At 53.2% G+C, this 18,018-nt stretch overlaps 1 protein-coding gene across 5 annotated transcripts in view; it reads right to left on the bottom strand.

Moving 5' to 3' along the window:
• The window catches only part of SEMA5B (semaphorin 5B), a 116,569-nt gene that overhangs the window by 74,710 nt on the left and 23,841 nt on the right, over positions 1–18,018 (bottom strand). For 2 of the 5 annotated variants that reach the window (XM_070582613.1, XM_070582616.1), the window contains exon 1: positions 6,132–7,175. The exons of the other annotated variants lie outside the window; for them this stretch is intronic. The gene's annotated coding sequence lies outside the window, so the exon portion shown is untranslated. Of the gene's footprint in view, positions 1–6,131; positions 7,176–18,018 lie in introns of those variants that run through there. 5 annotated transcript variants of the gene reach the window in all.

Raw genomic sequence — 18,018 nt, 5'->3', positions numbered from 1 at the left:
CCCCCTAATTTTATTTTTTACAAATCAATTTATATACAACCGTTTCAATGTTTCAAAACAAAGGGACATCAGATCTTGTGATAATCGCCACGAAAAAGCTTTATACAAATGTTCATTTTCTTTATAATGTTTGAAAAAACAAACAATCTCTTTTCCCTGTGCCTCTCAAATTTCTGAGAATGTTTAAATCCAAGATAAGACACTCCTAGTGCTCCTCAGAAGGCAGAGGAGGGGCAAGATGGGGCCCTGGGAGGTGAGGCAGGCTCCACACACATGCATGCACACACATCCCTTTGTGTGTCTGTGTGGATTAGCCCGCCCCTACCCCCCTGCAGTGTAAATGGTGGATGGAAGGGAAACAAGAAACACACACACACACACACACACACACACACACACACACACACAAAGGGGCGTCCACTCAGCCAGGAAAAAACTCAGCTGAGGTTAACCCCAGAGCCCTGCATTTGCTCCACCCTCTTCAAAAGAGATTTGAAATTCTTTCCCAAACTTTGCTGTACTTTCCATGAGAATGGGGATGTTCCTGCATAAAACATGAGTTTGGGAGGGCAGGGAGCAAGAAGGATGGGGGCAGGGGCTGCAGGCTCGGGGGAGCCTTGGGGAGCTGGAGGGAGTAGGCAAGGAGAACAGAGCGGTGGGGGAGGGCAGGGAGGCTGTGTTCTCAGGCTGCATTTCTTGCAGGCTCCTTGGAGACCGGAGAAAGGCCGGGAAAGGTCTCAGCTGGGGCTGGCTGCTCATAGAACCAGCGGAAAGCAGGATGCTGAGCCTGACCCGACGGAGCGCGACCAGCGGGGGTTTGAGGACCTCCAGGAAGGTGATGCCAGCCGTCTGCACCAAGGAAGGAGAGGGGCCTGGAGGAGAGAAAAGCTGGAGGAGGGAGGAAGCCCAAATTAAACACTAAGGACCGTGGCGCTGTCCCCTCCTGGACGGCTGGTTCACGGAGGGCAGGGACAAAGGTTCTATTTCTTTGGTCTCAACACAGAATCCAGGCCAGTGCTGGGCCGTCTACACACTGCTTTGTGAATGACTGCAGGTGGCCAGACAGGAGTCTTAGCCTGTTATCAGCACCCCGGCGAGTAGGATTTAGGGGTCTGCAAGAGGTCTTCTCCCCAGCAAACCGGCTATTAGCATCGCTTGAATTAACTCAGCGATGGGCTCAATGCCAGCAGCAGGAGAGAGATGTTAGGGCATTCTGCTCCTCTGGGGAGAGAGCGGCATTAAAGTCACGGGGCAGGGCTCTCACCACAGGCTCTGAAAGGGCAGGCTTCTTGACACCGCTGTGGGAGCACGTGGGAGGATCAGAGCCAGCATCCACGAGGTGGGCAGCTGTTCTCAGGTCCGAGGTGTGCTCTGCAGATGCCCGTATTGTTCACTGGATTGCCGGCCCCCCTCTGCAGGCTCCTCCCATAAGGGGCTGGGATGGAAACCACCTTCAGGCCTTTCCGGAAAAAGCTAGGGTATAGTGGGGTTTTTGTTTGTTTTTATAATTTTGAGAATTTAATGATGCCCTTAAGATAACTGGTCACGCTCCAGAATGTGGCTACTGGATTTTTGCAAGTCACTAGTTACGACAAGGTGGGAGATGATGAGATCGGCCATAGGCTGCAGTGGGAAGAGGGTCCCCTCCCCTTGGTGTTCTAGGGCCGCGGTCCTCAAACCTGAGCCGCATCAGCATCACCCAGAAAAATGTTAAACACACGTTGCTGGGCCCCACCCCCAGAGTTTCTGAGTCTGTGGTCTGGGGGATGCCCTGGAAGCTGTATTTCTAACAAGTTCTCAGATGATGCTGATGCTGCTGGTCCGAGGACCACACTGGGAAGAACCCTGTTCTAGAACATTCCCTCATTTCACATATGAGGAACAGGCATCAGGGCTTTAATGGTAGAGAGCCAGGCACACACAGCCCGTTTCCCTGAGCCCCTCCCCTCCAGAACAGGAGAAGGTAGAGGTGAGTCCAAAAGGAGAGGAAAAACACGAGACACAGTTCACTCAATCATCCCCCGACTCTGTCCCCTTTGTGTTCAGGGAGGGTCTACAGAAACACCAGCCACCTAGGTCCCACTGGAAGGGTCCAAACGGGCAACTGGGGAGGAAGTGATCAGTACCAAAGGTGGACAGCAGACAGCAGCAGGAGGAGGAGGGGGAGGGAGGGAGCGGACAGAAAGCAGTTAACCCCGAGTAGAGAGCCGAGGGCACTGGGGAGCCTCCTGCCAGCCCTGGGGGACAGAGATTAACAAGCCCTCCAGGACTTGGCAGTTTAGGACCAGCCCCACTGCTTCCAGCTGCGACTTGACCCCACATCTCAGTTATCTCCCGAAAGCCTTGGGGTGGGGCCTGGAAAGCTCTGCTGGGAGAATAGCCAAAGAACCAATTAATTGGGACCTCAAGTGGGCTCCCACAGCTGTGTGAGGGCCACCATGTCTCAATCAGCCTCCGTCCTCCCCTGCGCTGTGAGCTCCTCGAAGCCGGAGACCGTCAAAGTTGGATAAAGAAATGAATGCGGGGTGAATGCGGCCCTCCTGCTCCCACAGGCGTGGGCTCTGCCCTCGGTACACTTCCTCAAGAGGAATCTCACCCGCTTAAGCTTTCAGCGAAGCCCTCCCAGGTTGGGATGGCCAGCAGGCCTCTGGTTACTGAGTGGCGTGGACCGGGCAGGAGCCCCCTTCTCCAAAATGCTCTCCACATCCCTCTCCTTGCTCCACTAGGGGACAAAATCTTTTTGTGTCTGATCAGCATGTGCTCTGACAGAGTCAACACCCTTACTTGGGGGACTGGGCTGGGAACTCACGACTCTACTGGAAGCTTCTCATACCCACCCATCCAGTTCCCACGCTGCTTATTGCCCCCAGCGACCACACAGAAGCTGCTGGTGGGACAGAGAGGGCTGTGAGTTAGGGTCGCTGCCTGAAGCTGCCCAGGCGCACCGATGGGGAGAAAGGTCCCCCATGCAGAGCTGCCCTCTGGCTTCTCCCTGTAAGCTGCCCCTGGACTGACCCACCAGGGCCCTGGATGGTCTTCCTGGTCTGTGCCTGATCTCACCTACCCATGCTTGTGCCCCCTGTGGGAGCAAACGAGGACCACTGTCCCTCTTCCATGGTGAGTGGGTCTCATGTCAGTCCTGGAAGTTACATAAACCCAGGCCTGGCCTGATATGACCAGCCAGCCCAGAAAGAACAGGCGCAGTAGGTAGGGACCCAGCTCCGCCCTGGGACCATGAAATGGCAAACTTCAGAGCGTTACCACAACACCTACCACAGCTTACATAGCTTCAAAAGCTGAAATCACAGAGCTGTTTACTGCCCCCAAAGCTGCCCATCTGAGATTCCTCTCCTCTTCCCCAGGGCCCATCAGGCTTTTCAGAGAAAACTGGCTCCTTGAAGGAGACGGGGCCAGGAAAAGAGGGGAAGATCAAAGTCCCCAAATAGTTGCCGGGAAACAGATTCTGTGCAGTTAGGTGGCAAGCACGGAGGCTCAGGGCCTAAGGACAACGTGCTGTGGCTTATCTGGGGTGACGGTGGATCCCAGCAGCACCGTGCATCCACCTCCCCATCCCGGCTCTTTAGACACCATTTGTTTGGGGGTTGTAAACTTACCCGCCAGAATCGAGCCTCATTAGGAGATACAGTCTGCGGCCACTGGATCACACACGGCATCGCAAAGCCCAGCAGGCTGATTAGGCGATGATTTGCTGGTTTGTTCTACCTGAAGCACCTCTCTGCTCCAGTCCACAAATCAGAATTTGGCCATAATTTCTCTGTAACATGAGGCTTCCTGTAAGTCCCTCCTCTGTGCTGGGGGCGGCGGAGCCTGCCTTCTAGCTCTGAAGACAAGTGTCAGCAGAGTAGGCGGGAGGCATGGAGAAACAGGGCTGGCACCTGCCTACTCAAGGACAGAGGAAGGGCACTCCTTAGCCAACTTCTCTACCTGCCCCCCAAACTCACTGTCAGAAAAATGGATCTAACGGCTTCCCAGATATACTCTCTCCCTCTCTCCATGCTGCCTCCTCCTATCCACAACATTACAGGTTCTGAAACATCTCTTCCCTCATGAAGCCCTCCTGGATTGATAAAGAGCAAAAGCACTATGGTCCCACAGAGATTCTGATAAATAAGGAACTCAAAAGGCGTCTTCTCTTGTTTGCCCTTCCTCAGAAGTATTCTGCCTAGAAGGATGAGACTTAATCCAAGCAAGACACGGGACCCTCTCAATTGGTTGATTTCTTTATTGGTGCATAACAGGATGTCTGCCTCCCTCTGCAAGCTCCCCAAGGCAGGGCTCACCTCCACATCATTCATTTGGGACAGGACCCAGAAAGCCACCAGCAAGTGCACGTGCACGTGCACCCGCCCCACTAACCCCCCAGGACGAGCACTGAACCCATCCTGGCTTCCGTGTCACTTTGGGCTTTGGGGCAAAGGTCAGGAGGGAGTGGTGGCACCCTGCAGTAGGATTTTCCTTCCTAGACCCCATTCCCCACACATGGAGGCCCAATCCAGTACCCCCGAGCCTCACCACTACGTTCCCACTAGAAAGATCTGGAAGTTGGTGGAGGCTGAGGAGGACTAGAAGTGATTCTCAGCCCAAACTGGGTGGGAACGTGAGCGAGATCACACAGCCCAGAGCACAGGCGTCTGCACTCCCAGGCCAGAGATGGCTCCACTTCACTTGGCTGTGCTGAGACCCAGTCCCACAAAGTCACAGCCACCTGAGGGCCAAAGGAGAGAATGTAGCAGCAGCAGCATTAATGGGAACAGCATTCTCGATCAGGGTAATCTTGCCCCTGGGGGGACATTTGGTAATGTCTAGAGGCAATTTTGGTTGTCACAAATGAGGGTACTACTGGTGGGTAGAGGCCAGGGATGCTGCTAAACATCCTACAAGGCACAGGACAGTCCCCCCGACCAAGAACTATCCAGCCCCAAGTGTCAGTGGTACACTGTTAAGAAACTGCTCTGAACACCGCTGCTCGCCACCCCCGCCATGCCATGACTTCAGAATCATAACACCAGAATTCTCAAATAAGCCAGAATCACACTCCTCCAGGCCTGCCATGGATTTCAGACAGGCCCCAAAGGATCAGGATATATTGGGGGGAGTGGGGTGCAGAGTTGTTCCCCAAAAAACCTCTGGAAAGTGGGAGACTCCCCAAAAGGACCTCAGAAGTCATCATGTCCAAACACACTCATGGTCTGAAACTTATGGAGTTACAAGCAAAGACTGTACAATCACAAGGGGGCAGAAAACACGATCACAGACACGTTTGGAACACTAGAAAGATGGGTGCCCTGTGGAGTCAGAGAGACAGCTGAGGGCCCACGTAGGAATCTAGAAAGCATGATTTCACTCAGCATGTAGCGGCCTCACAGAACTCCTTATTCCCAGAGGCAGCCCAAACTGAAAACACAACCACAACCACAAGGACGACGGTTTAGATGGGTAGGCAGGGGACAGCGCTACAACAGAGGGTCCCAGGTCCCAAGGGCTGCCTCTACCCAGCCTCATTTTGCACATTCAAGGTGGGGACCTGCCACCATTCCAATGCCCTTTCCTGGCAGTGTGGGCAGCAATCCAGCCCTCAGGAGCCCAGCAGCCCAGGGCCCAAGGGAGCAAGGAGAAGGACCAAGGGAGCATCTCAGTGGCCCCAGGATGGTGATGTCATGGTGGGAGGAGATGACGAGCCACATGGCCACGAATGAAGAGGAGCCTCACTGCATTCCCAGCCATTCCACCAGCAGGGAATTAGCAGCAAGAGAGCAAGCTGGGCCCAAAGGCTGAAGCACCTGTGAGTGGCCGGCATTCCATCTGTCCACACACATGCTTAGGCACATCTTTACTCGACCAGGAGAGGAAAGCAGTGAGAGAAGCTTCTTCCAGGGTCCCCTTACTACTGAGAAAAACACCTGCAGCCCCAGTTCCCTGACACCCACCCTCCTCACCCCAGGTGGGCCCTGCTCCCTAGGTCTTCCCCCTAGGTCTTCCCCCGGACCCAGGTGGCAGGAGGTGAGGCAAATTAACGTCTAGTCTGAACATAAAGCTGCAGAGCTTGTCCGCTGTGACTCACGTGGGCATGGCCAGCAAACACAGAGAGGGACAGCTGTCCAAGTACTCACCACTAGCAGCTCAGCCGCAGGCACCCAGAGCCCCAGACGTGATGTGGAAAATCAGACGGCAGGCAGGAGGAACAATCCTGGAGAGCCAATACCATCAGCCCCACAGTCCATCAGAGCCCAGGGAGCAGCTGGCTCTCCCACTCCTCACCCCCAGCACCGGCGCCCAGGAGTCCAGCCCCTGCCTGGGAGCAGACCCAGGCCACAGGCACGCCCCGCTCCTAGGTCTCTGAAAGGGGCGGGGGGGCTTCCCTGGGCAGATGAGGGCTGAGTCTCAGTCCAGGGAGCCACTGCTGCTACTGCTTTCAGAGAGAAAACACTTTCCTGTAAAATCAACCCAGGCTGCTGCACTCAGCTTAGCAGGAAAACATCTCCGTCCCGGCCAGCGGCGCCGGGCAGCTTGGTCTGGCTGCAGGGAAAGCAGGACACACGCAGCAGCCTGCCCAGAACAGCTCCGATTGTCCCTCACACTGCCGAGCCTCGCTCCCAGTGCCAGACAAAAGCGCTGGAAACAGCGCGCAGCCCGGCCGTGACACACCAATCGCCAGTGCCCAGGCTGGCCTCTGGGCCGAGCCCCAGCCACCCCCCGAAGGTTGGCTTCCTCGTCCGAGTTTCCTGAGAGGCACCCGAGGGTGGTTTAGAATGATTTTCCTCGTGGAGTGGATCGCTTATCCCAGAAATACTCCAACTTTGGGTGGACCAGAGAGCAGTGGTGTAACATCCTGGCTGAGAGAGACAGAGAGAGACCTGAGAGAGAGAGAAAGGGAGTGTGTGAGTGTGTGTGTGTGTGTGTGTGTATGTGTATGTGTGTGCACGCACGCCTGTGTGTGAGCAAAAGAGAATGTGAGGTCTTGCGTGTGTGTGTGTGTCAGAGGCAGTGCACGCGTGCAAGAGACAGGGAGTGTGAGAGGCTGTGTGAGTGTGCGCGTGTGTGTGTGTGCATGTGTGTGAGCAGGAGAGGAGTGTGAGAGGCAGGTTGTGTGCATCTTCCTGGGGTTCTGCCCCTCTCTGATTTCCATCCAATCCCTCTCTCTCCTCCAGGGTTTTGAGACGGAGGGAGTGGGGGGATGGGTGGTGCGAGACTCACAGATTCCAGAACAGGCAGGAGACACCATCCCCCCTCCCCGCCCCCAGGGTGTTAATGCCACCCCTCTCCTTCTTCCGCCTCCACAGCTGCTGCTGTCAGCAGTCGGCTTCCTCAGCTGAACACTCTCCGGGAACAACTTTGGAAGAAGCAGCGTTTTACAGAAGAGTCTGCAGCACGAGCCCTCCTTTTTCCAGCCTGGGTCCTTTCCTGCCCCCATTTTGGTCGCTGCTCTCCCTGCGCCCCTGTCCCAGTGCCCGTTCTCCAGAAGATGGAGAGCCCAGAAGCTTCCCCTCCCCTGTTCCCATCTCAGAGCCATATCCCTCATCACCACCCTCCCAGGGGTCCTGGGCCGGGTCGGAGGTGGGGGGAGGAGAAGCCAGCCTCCATGGAGGGAAAATGGGGCGACGGTAACCAGGCATAGGGATGAGTGCTTTGGAGAAAGATCACCGTCCGTCTGTGCCACCCTCAGCCTAAAGGTCATGAGCTTGACCATGCAAGGTGACCACCTGGGCAGCTCGGTATTGTGGGTCCCTGCTTCGCCTCAGGGGTTAGGAAGAACCAGGACTTTAAAACTTATCAACTGTGTGATCTTGAGCAAACTGCTCAATCTCTGAGATTCAGTGTCCCTATATGAAAATTGGGAACACAAATATCTACTCCATAGGATCGCTGTGGGGGTCAAAGGGGAGATGGATGTGTAGCTCCTGCACCAGCAAGCAGCCTCCAGGTGGGCGGCTTCAAGAAGCAGAAGGGCTGGCTCTAAGGAGCCGAGAGAGGCGTTTAGAGGGAGCAAAGCCTGGGTGTAGATCTGGAGAGGAGAAGCTGAGGGCGACGTGCTGGAAAAGTGAGTCCAGCAGAGGAGGCAGAACACAAACAGGGCAGGCCACGTGGGGGAACAGGACGCACAGGAATCACGGGAGAGAATGGGGCACGGAGAGTCGTGGGTGGAGAGAGCCCCAAGCCCAGGAGAAATGTCAGTCTGGGGTTTTCTGGAGCGGAGTCCAGGTACCGCGGTAGAGAGTGGCTGGATCAGCACCAACAATCAGACACCAAAATGGACAAACTGAGACCTAAATAGAAGAGAACCAAGTTTCTCCAGAGAACAAGGGGGAAGTAAAGGAAATGACCCACACTCCACCAGAAAACCCTCAGTAACCACCAGTGCCCAAGGGGATGATGGAGGAGCCACAACCCAAGGATCTGGGCCTGGAGACAGCCCCTGGGCCGAACAGGCTGTAATTACCAGTTGACATGGAGGTCTCACTTCATATCTGAAAAGGCTTCCCTGGGCTGCAGGTGGTTTACATCCTGCAGAGGAAATGCTAAGAGCGCATGGCGTCCAAGCTCAAGAGGGGGGCCTGGCTCTGCTGGACAGCAGGGGGGAAGAGGAACACCCATGGGGTAAGAGAAGAGGTGTTGTCATGAATGCTCAGGTCAGCACCTCAAAAGAGACAGCCCAGTATCATGGAGAGATCCTGGCTGGGGGAGTCAGGAGGCTTGGGTTCCAGTCCCCATTCTGCCAAAAACTGGCTAGGCTGCTGGCCTTCTCTGGCCCTCTGTATCTTCCTCTTTGAAATGAGACTAGATTTGTGGCCCTCAAATTTTTTTTTTTTTCATCAGCAGAATGCATTCTTCAAAGGAAATCTTATCTAGGACATCTATATCTAGGTCAGATAGAAGCAGAGGTACATTGGTGGGTTGGGGGCTGGATCCTGGATGTTCAGCTCCTCTCAGAAGCTCTCAAGGTAGCTTGGAGGAACCCCATAGCTCCCTAGAACACAGCATGAAACAGTATTGGCCCTCTCTGAGGTCCTTTCATCTGTCTGACGCCAAGGCTCTTTACCCCCAGGGGAAGTTAAGGAGGCACCAGCTTGGATGGGCACCAGCTGGAGGGCCTAGCGTGAGAGGGTCCCAAGGGAGGGGGCAGGCTGCCCCCCTCAGAGCACCTGTTGGGGCTGCAGGCCCCGCAGCAGAGGCAGCTGGAGGTGGGAACTGTAGCTACAGACGGCAGAAGGGAGGCCAGCCTGGTCGCAGGCTCCAGGGTGACAAATGAACTACACGGAGAGGCCAGATGGATGCCCCTGCCTTTGGCACTGTGGCTCCTCGAGGAAACACTGGGCTGCTTTTCATACCCTGGATGGTTGCAGGCTCGCTCTCTCACCAGCTCAGCCAAATCATAAATCTGGCCTGCCAGGGGAGCTGGCTGCCCTGACCCGGCCCTGTGCTTCCGCCGTCTTGGCCTCACCGCATGCCAAGACGGGGATCCAGGCACGAGCAGCAGAAGGAGGGACCGTGTGTGGAGCTGGGCCCACATGGACTGGGGGTCCTGTCTTCCTTTGGCTTTCCAGAATGTTCTTCATCCAGATTTTCTCTTTGTGTCTTTCAAATCCTTTCCTCCTGTCCAGGATTCTGCCATGGGGTTTTACCATGTTCCCCTCACACCAGCCTCCTGAGCCCTTCCAGGGTTTTAAGTCTGACAGAAATTGAAGTTCCCCGAGACCTCAAAGCCAGAGACCGCCTTCTCCCTGCCCCGGGCCTGCGGGAAGGAAGCAGGGGTAGCATGTGCTGCCCCAGCCCCACTCGGACTGTTCTCGCCCAGGCAAAGCCTCCTCTGCTGGAGATGCAGATGCAGCCGGCCACAGGCAGCCCCCCGGATTCTCTGTCTCCCGCAAGGAACGCGTCCAGCCTCACGGAGGAAGGATTTTATTTTTTCCCTCGTCCGTCTTGGGTTCTTTCTTTCCCACTCCCCGCGCGCCCCCCTCCCCCTACATCCCCAGGAAAGGGGAGGTTCAGAAAAGGATCTCCCCTGGTTCCCCACCCTCCTCTGCCTCTCTTCCTGCTGCTTTTCTTGTGAATTCAGCACATTAGTTTGTGTGGCGCTTTATGGTTTGTAACCTGCTTGTTGACCCTCACGAGAGTAGGGTGGGTACTCCCAGCTCCATTTCCCAGGTGTGGAGGCGGAGGCTCAGAGGCAGGGCCGGGACTAGACCTCCAAGCTCTGCACACCTCACTTTGTCATGGCTTTCTACTCCTCACCTCTCTTCAGCCTTCCTCAATTTCCTCTCTTCTCTATCTCTACCCTTCTCTCTTCTCCCCTTTCTCTCTGGCATCTCTTCTCAGTCCTTCCTCTGCCCCCTACAAAGATCTCCTCCAGACCCACCTGAGGTCTGAGCAGGTGGAGCCTCAGGACCATCTCTCCCATCCCCTGGTTTGCAGGTGAGAGGACTGAGGCCACATCACCTGGCTGGGTGGCCAGTCCTCTCCCCCGACTCTCCCAGGGCACGCGGGTAGCTGTGGGAGGCGGAGAAGGGTAATGCATTTCTTAAGTCATCCTGATTTTATTACTTGGAGCATTTCTAGGGCAGGGCCCAGACAAATGCTCGTTGGCACACTCTCTCCCTCCCTCTGCAGCAAAGTTGCTGCATCTCTGCATAATGCTTGCGCCCTATTTCACTTGGAAGGGAAAGGTCAAGGTCGCGTGTCTCTGCAGCCAAAGTCTCCAGCGGGTGGAGTCTTTGAGAAATCCACCTGCTCCAAGCCTCCACCCCGGGGCCAGGAGACCCTGCCCCTGGCCCACACCACACAGAGTGGGTTTCTCTCTTTGTTGGGTCTCATTGTCTGTCTTCCTGGGACAGAGATCCCCCAGCCTCTCTGGATCCCTCCTTCTCATCCTCACACCCCTGCTGTAGGGCATTCCTCCCTTAGATGCCAGCTCAGTGGTCAGCAAACACCGCCTGTGCACTGCCACACTGGGCACAGTGATGTACTTGGCTGCGCCCAGCTCTCAGCAGCAAAGCCATGGCCTGTCAAGAAGGCCCTCTTGCCACAGATTGGACACCCCCACCTCTCCCCCCAGCCTGATCTGTCCCACTCCCAGGGCCGGTCCCGCAAAGCCGTGTCCTAGGGTGGCTTTGCACACCCTCTCGGAGAGCTCTAAATAAAGAGGCCCCTTTCACTCGGATCAGCTACTCAGAGCGGCCAGCAGAGGTGGCCGGCCTGGTGGGAGGAGCTGGCCAGGCAGAGCAGAAAGGACGTGGGCTTCGGAATCCAGAAGCTTGGGCTGAATCCTGATCTATTACTTACTAGCTCCTTGACCTTCTCTTGAGCGAGTCACTCCCCTGAGCCTCTATTTCTCATCTCTTAAATGGGGGAGATAAAAGCTCCAGGTGTAAGAGGACTAAAGACCGTGCAGGTGAACGAGCTCTGGAAAGGGATGTGAGGCAGGAGTGCCATTCCCGGGGCTGCGGGGCTGCCAAGGTTCCACTCCATCCGGTGGCTCCAGCCTCTCCCGCAAGGTGACTCCTTTTGTTTGAGGACAGTGCCGGCTGGCTCCCTCTGTGTAGGGCTTTGCTGCGACTCCTGGCCTCCCTGAGTCCCCAGACAGGAGCCTGTGGCTCTCCACTCCCTTTTCCCAGGGGCTCTATCAGGTGAGAACACACTCCAAGTCTCATCCCTCAGCTCCTCTCAAGAGTGGAGAGATTTACTTCTGAGGCCCTCATTATCACCTAATGTGTTTCCACTAAAAACTCATTAATTAGCCATTATAAAGCTGTCAGCACATTCAAATAGACTCATAGACTTACAGACTTTTAGAGCTGGAAGAGAACTTTGGCAAGTCCAACCTGTTCAACCCTCTCACGTTAGAAATGAGGAGAATGAAGCCCAGAGAGGTTAAGTGACTCAACCAAGGTCACACAGCAGGCTAGTGATGGAGTAGGGGCTAGAAATCCAAGCCATTGAGTTCCAGCCCAGAGACCCTTCCCACTAAACCACTTTCCTAAAGGAAAGCAACGTCACCCATCGTCTTCTACCATCTATCCTTTTCCCAAAGGAGTGATTCTAGGTTGAGGTATGACCCCAGCCAGAAGAAAATATAAATGTGGAATTTTAAGTAGATCTTAAAAAATGATGACATATGTACCTGAGCCAGATGGTGACCAGCTGTAACATGCTAATGGGCCTCCTGCCTTCTGGGGGTGAGGGCAGCCACAACCCTCCCCTTCCTAGGACTGGACCAGTGGAGCTCGAGGCTGGCTCTGTGGAGACCACCAGCATCATGTTAAATGCAGATTCTTGGCCCCTACCTGGACATCCTGACTCAGAATCTCTGGATTGGGGCCCACTCAATTTTTGGTGAATGATGCATTTTGAATGATGAAATGAATCTACATTTTTAGTACCACGGGCTAAAAGAGGTTCTAAAAGAGACACAACAGCAAACATAGACAACAACTATGGAGCCAGAGAGGAAAAGAGAGTGCAGGAGAAGTAAGCTCCTAACAAAAGGAACAGAGGAGCAGCCCCCAGAAGGATCTAACGGAGCGAGGGTGGGAGGGAGGAGCTGGACTGAGAGCAGAATCAAGGAAGCGCAGGTACCAGGGGGGCTCGGGTCCCGGACCTGGGTGAGTGCCCATACCTGGAGCCAAGGTTCTCAGTCACGGTGGCCATGGGCCCAGTCATTCATGAAGCAAGTGTCTGCAACGACAACAGTTTCAACCCGAGGCCAAGGGGGTGGCCCTGGAGGCCCAGGTAGAAACAGCAGATGTCTCTGTAGCCCTCAGTACACACTGGCCACTGTCCTGAGTCTTTATGTATATTGACAAATCTAATCCTATTTAAAACTCTGAAGTGAGGGCACTGTTATCACCCTGAGCTATGACGAGGAAATGAGGAAACGACGAGGAAACAGGCTAGGAAACTAGCCCCAGGGCCAGTAAGTGGCAGAGCAGGGACTCAGACCGTCTCTGACTCCTCCACGCTGCCTCCTGCCTCCAGAGAAGATCAGAAGCTTGTCATTCGGCCTGGTGCACAGTGCTTCTCGATGGGGAAGCCTATAACATTTTGAGAGATGCCCCTTCCTGGTGCATTGTGGGAGTTAGCATCCCTGGTCTCTGCCACCAAATGACGATAGGGTTCCCAAGTCACCTTGACAACCAAAAACAGCCCCACACTTCCAGACACCTGTGTGAGTGGTGATGGGTGCAACCCAGGAGCACCACCTGAGGTGGAATCAAGGATGGAGTGGGAAGATGCACTGAGTCCCAGAGACCTGGCCTCACCCTGCAGGGGACTGCACTGGAAAGAGAGCTGCCTGAACCACAGGAGGGGTGCCTGGGGGAGCAAGGGAGCTTTTGTATCCGAGGGCCTCTCAAAGCTCAGGGTTCTGGGCTACTGCAGGAGGGGTAGGGAAGGGCGATGCTGGAGCAAAAAGGAAAGAAGTGAGAAGAAGCCATAACCTCAGACATCCTGGGGCTTGAAAGGGAAACCCCAGATGAGTCTGAGTGTGGATTCACCTCAACTGCCTTCCATTGACTCCAACATCTCCACATTCTCTCACGTGGTAGCAAAGACTGGCCACAGCTTTTCTGCAGAGGCCTGGGGAGCCACAGGGGTATCATGGAGAAAAAGAGAAACAAGTCTGAGAACCCAAGCCATAGACTTTGGAGAAGAAACTCTCCCCCCAACCAACATTTTTTTTTTAACCTTGCTGGTGGCAGCAAAAAATTCACAAAGAGCTGCAGTGGCCCTGAATGGGCTGGGAGAGCCCTCTGTCCCTTTTTATAGGGACATCTGTCTCCTCATCAGATGTGGCCTCAGGGCAGTGTGGGGAACCTTCAAACTTTTCTCTCATAGTATGCAATACACCAATCCCATTGCATCCAACTCTTCTTTTCCCACCTCTCTCCCTTTCGAAATTCGCAGGGACCAAAAATCCAGCATGTATTTAATATACCGAAGAAAGCATTCAGACTGTATAAGCTAAGCTCACACCCACTCATCCCCTTAAAAACCCAGGCCTGACGATTCCCCATCCAGCCTCTCCATAAGCAGCCAGGCGAGGTAGTTAGAGGCAGGAGTGAGCACAGATAATCCATAAAGCAGAACACTAAGACGTGATGACATCCCTCAGGTATTTATTGGGTAACACACTCCTTTGAAAGCTCTAAAACTCTATACGATAAGGTAAATGCTAGATGCTGCGCATCACACAAGAGCCAGTAAAACATAGTCCTTGCCCTCCAGGAAACAAGATATATATACACAATGTCACTTTCAAAACAATGTCAAAATAAGTGTTCTACACAGTAATTTCTATTGACGTTTGAAAGTGCGGGAGAGATCGGCTGGACCACCAAAGACAGGGAATCAGAAGGGGCTGTGTGTCCCTGCGTGTCAAGCATCATTAGAGAGACCCTGGTGGGAGAAATCCAAGTGCAGGGAAACGCAAATGGGTCAGGTCCATGGGGCAATGGCCAGGAGAGGGAAGAGGTGACTTTGAGAGCATCATTCTTGAGGTCCTGTGCTGGGTTCAGGCACACAGGAATCATGGTGGGGAGGTGCGTTGAACTAACTTAATTATTCAATGAACCCAGTGCATTGTAGACGTAAGGAGCCCTCCACATTTTTCATCTACGCAAGGGAAGGCATTCCCTCGGAAGCAGACCAGCTTCAGAGTTCCCAAACGTGTGTTCGTGGATAACCATTATGAGACATGTCCCAAGTAAGAAACACCCGAGTTTCGCAGCTCGTTTTTAGCAAAACTTGCAAGAGCAGACAGACGGAGGCAAACTCTTGCTTCTCCTCCATTGGCGAGAGCAACCCAATTTGAAGAGTAAGCACCAATTAGCTAGGTGAGAAGTCAAGCTGTGAATCCTGAAGAGCTTTAACCTGACGGCAAATTGCAATTCTTCGGCAGCAGTGGGAGGCAGAGGCAGTTCCGACCTGGCTGATCATTATGTTATTTAAGTGGCTCAGCGACCATTAGAGCACCTGTTAGAAGTCTCATAAGAGAGGCTCCTTTCTGAGCACAGGGTTATTTATTCCCAAAGAAAGTACTTTGGATGCCATTACAAAATTAAATTTGTTCAAAACTAATGACAAAATTAAACCACATAAATCCACCGACCTTTGGTTTTCTTATCAGTAAAATGATGATGATGATCTCGGTGCCGGCTGTTTTCTGAGATAAGGATGAGGTGGTGCTTTGTAAACTGGAAAGCACTACAAAAAAATGACTAGCATCGACAGTTTGTGGTGTGTCCTTAACATCCTAATAAACCGGATAGGCGAAGAGCAACGAGCACGTATAACCGCCGACAAGAAGAGGAAGCACCCTGCAGATACATGCAGACTGCTGAGTTTAAGTCAATTTGACAATTTTTTGAACATCCAATAAGTGGCAGGCACTGTGAAAAGTCCTGAGGCTACAAAGGTGAATGAGAGGTCGTCGCTACCCACCTGGAGAATCTCCTATTTTCCAGAAATGAAAAGAAATAAGTGCCCACATCAAACTCAAAACACAAACCAAACTTCTGAGAAACCGAAACAGTAACAAAGCACACACACGAAAGCCTTGAGGCTGCACCCAGAACCCACGCACTATTATTCAGATATTCGATGTTTATCCACTGGGATGCTTTCAGTTACAAATAATCAAAAACCTACTCAAAGGGGCTTAAACCAAAGAAAATATAATAATTCACATGAGAGGCGGTTTAGAGGTTCAAAAAAACCCATCCAGTTCACGGTTATTTCCATCTCTCCACTCTGCCAGCCTTTGTAATTCCACATCCCACTCTGCCATCCCCAGTAGGCTTTTCCCCAAAGAAAGTTCTGGAAGTTATAATTTGGCTGCCAAGAGCAGTCGAGGCTGTGTGTCTCCTCTGCATCTACATGAAGAATGACTTCCAGTGGCTCTCTATTGCTAGTGAGGAAGAACTTTCTCAAAGATCAGCTGGGAACCTCTCCTCAAATCCCATTGGTCAAAATTGTGTCATGTGTCCATTTATGACCCACTCACTGGCAGAGGGAAAGCGTGTCTCTTTAAGCCAATCAGGCCCACTTAGGCTGAGGTCAATCCCAAACTTCGTTATTGCTACTCCAGGAGGGGGTGTGGAAGGGACAATGGGAAGTTAACCACGAGAGGCTCTACCCAACTTTAAGGACTTTAGTCATTCACTTCCCAAGCCCATGTAATAAATGCAAATTAAAACTGAAGAGAAATTTGCTTTAGGCAGGTACATTGTGACTAGCAAGAAGGGACATCAGTCAGCAAGAAAAAGCTGGAAAAACTAAAAAGCAGACACAAAAACTGAAAACCTCGGGGGGACATTTGGTATAAGCAAACCATCCCAGAAGCCCCCACTGAATTAGAGCCCAGTACGTTAATTAAGGTTGCTAACACACCCTCGGGACATCATGCAAAGGTTACATTTATGCTCGCGTGACTCTGCTTAAAAAGGCAGGAACACGTGTAATACATTTTTATAGAGAATCACAAACACAGTGACCCACAATTTTTAAGCGTCGTTGCTTAAAGGGACAAATATCAAGCTCGCTAGAAAACTATGAGGTTTCGAAGGACCCACCCCAGCTTCTCGGGAGAGCTGGGGTTTAGTGTGCAGACTGCAAATACGATACACCGCAGGCAGCAAGATGTCACGGCTGGCCTCCCCCCGGCTCCTTCGCGCTGATGGAAATTGATTGCCCCTCATCTCTGCACTGGATTGCTGATTACCGATGCCAAACCAACAGTAGGTATTTGTAAATGATGTTGCTCTTCTAGAACTAATATTCAGACTCCCAGTGCCACCTGGACCTATCAAATCAGAATCTCACGGGTGCGGCCCATTCTCTATCTCTTCTTACAGTTCCTCTAGTAAATCTGACGATCAGCCAGACCAAACCTCACACGACCTCTCTGAGAATCCAGAATGCTCTGCGAGAAAAGCCCTCTGAATGGGAGAGTCAGGGCCTCACGGAGCTTGAAGAGGTCGTCTCTTTTCTACTCTTTCTTGCCTTCAGGAAGCCCAGCATGAAACGTCATAAATGGCAGAAGCTCTGGGTCCTCACCCCTTCTGAGACAAGCACAATTCAGCGGCGGCCTCCCCAGCAATAAGGAACAGATCCCAACACTACCTGACACACACCACCCGTCTCTCAACCTCTTCCCACCCATGGCCATCCCCCTACCCCGGACCCTACCCCAATAGCACCAGGGGCGGGGGCGATAACAACCCGAAAGACAGGATTCGTCCCTCCTCAGCCAGGAAGGACATTCTTTGTCACCTATTGATGACACCACTACCAGTTTCTACTTCACAAGTTCCTTTGGTAGTTGACTCCCCACTCCATCCTAACTCTTCAAAGATGTTCTTCGTGTTGTGTCTGGCCCAGTCCCTCTCATTGCAACTGGCTGAGGGCAGGGATGGGGAGTAGAACAGGGACTCAGACTCCTTGGTCTCTGGAATGTGACTCCGAGGGACCTGTGGGTGGATGGCCTGAGGGGACGATATGAACTCTTCACCTTTTTCCAGGTGAGAGAGAGCAATGGCCTGACCTGAAACACTCCAGCTAGGGAGACATGGGTCCCAGGCCTGCCCTGCACTGCAGAAGTCACCACGTCCTGCAGGCCAACTCTCCGCTTCTTTGACACTCTGCCTCCAGCTCCCCAACACCTATGACCTTTAGTTATCAGCCTCTGTGTGGCCAGAGATTCTGGGCTTGGCCATTACCCAAAGGTTCTTCCAGTCCTGGCCCTATCCAGCACCACCTGTCACACCACCTGTGTGACCTTGGAAATGGCCTACAACCTCTCTGAGTCTCAGCTTCTGCTTCTGGGATGGACAAGCTTTGTCTGGCTCATCTGCCCAGTTTTCATGAGGCTTAAAACATACAACAAATGTGAACGTGCTCTGTCAACCAGAAGCACTGTTCCCTCATGAAGGACTATTGTCTACTGGGCTCAGAGCATCTCCAGCTGGGCAAAGTGTCTCATTCATCTTTGTGTCTCCAATGTCTGGA

The sequence above is a fragment of the Equus przewalskii genome, chromosome 18 (genome assembly GCF_037783145.1).
Source record: "Equus przewalskii isolate Varuska chromosome 18, EquPr2, whole genome shotgun sequence".
Classification (NCBI taxonomy): domain Eukaryota; kingdom Metazoa; phylum Chordata; class Mammalia; order Perissodactyla; family Equidae; genus Equus; species Equus przewalskii.
The sequence above is the reverse complement of the archived record's forward strand: the minus strand, read 5'-3'. Positions and strand labels throughout refer to the sequence as shown.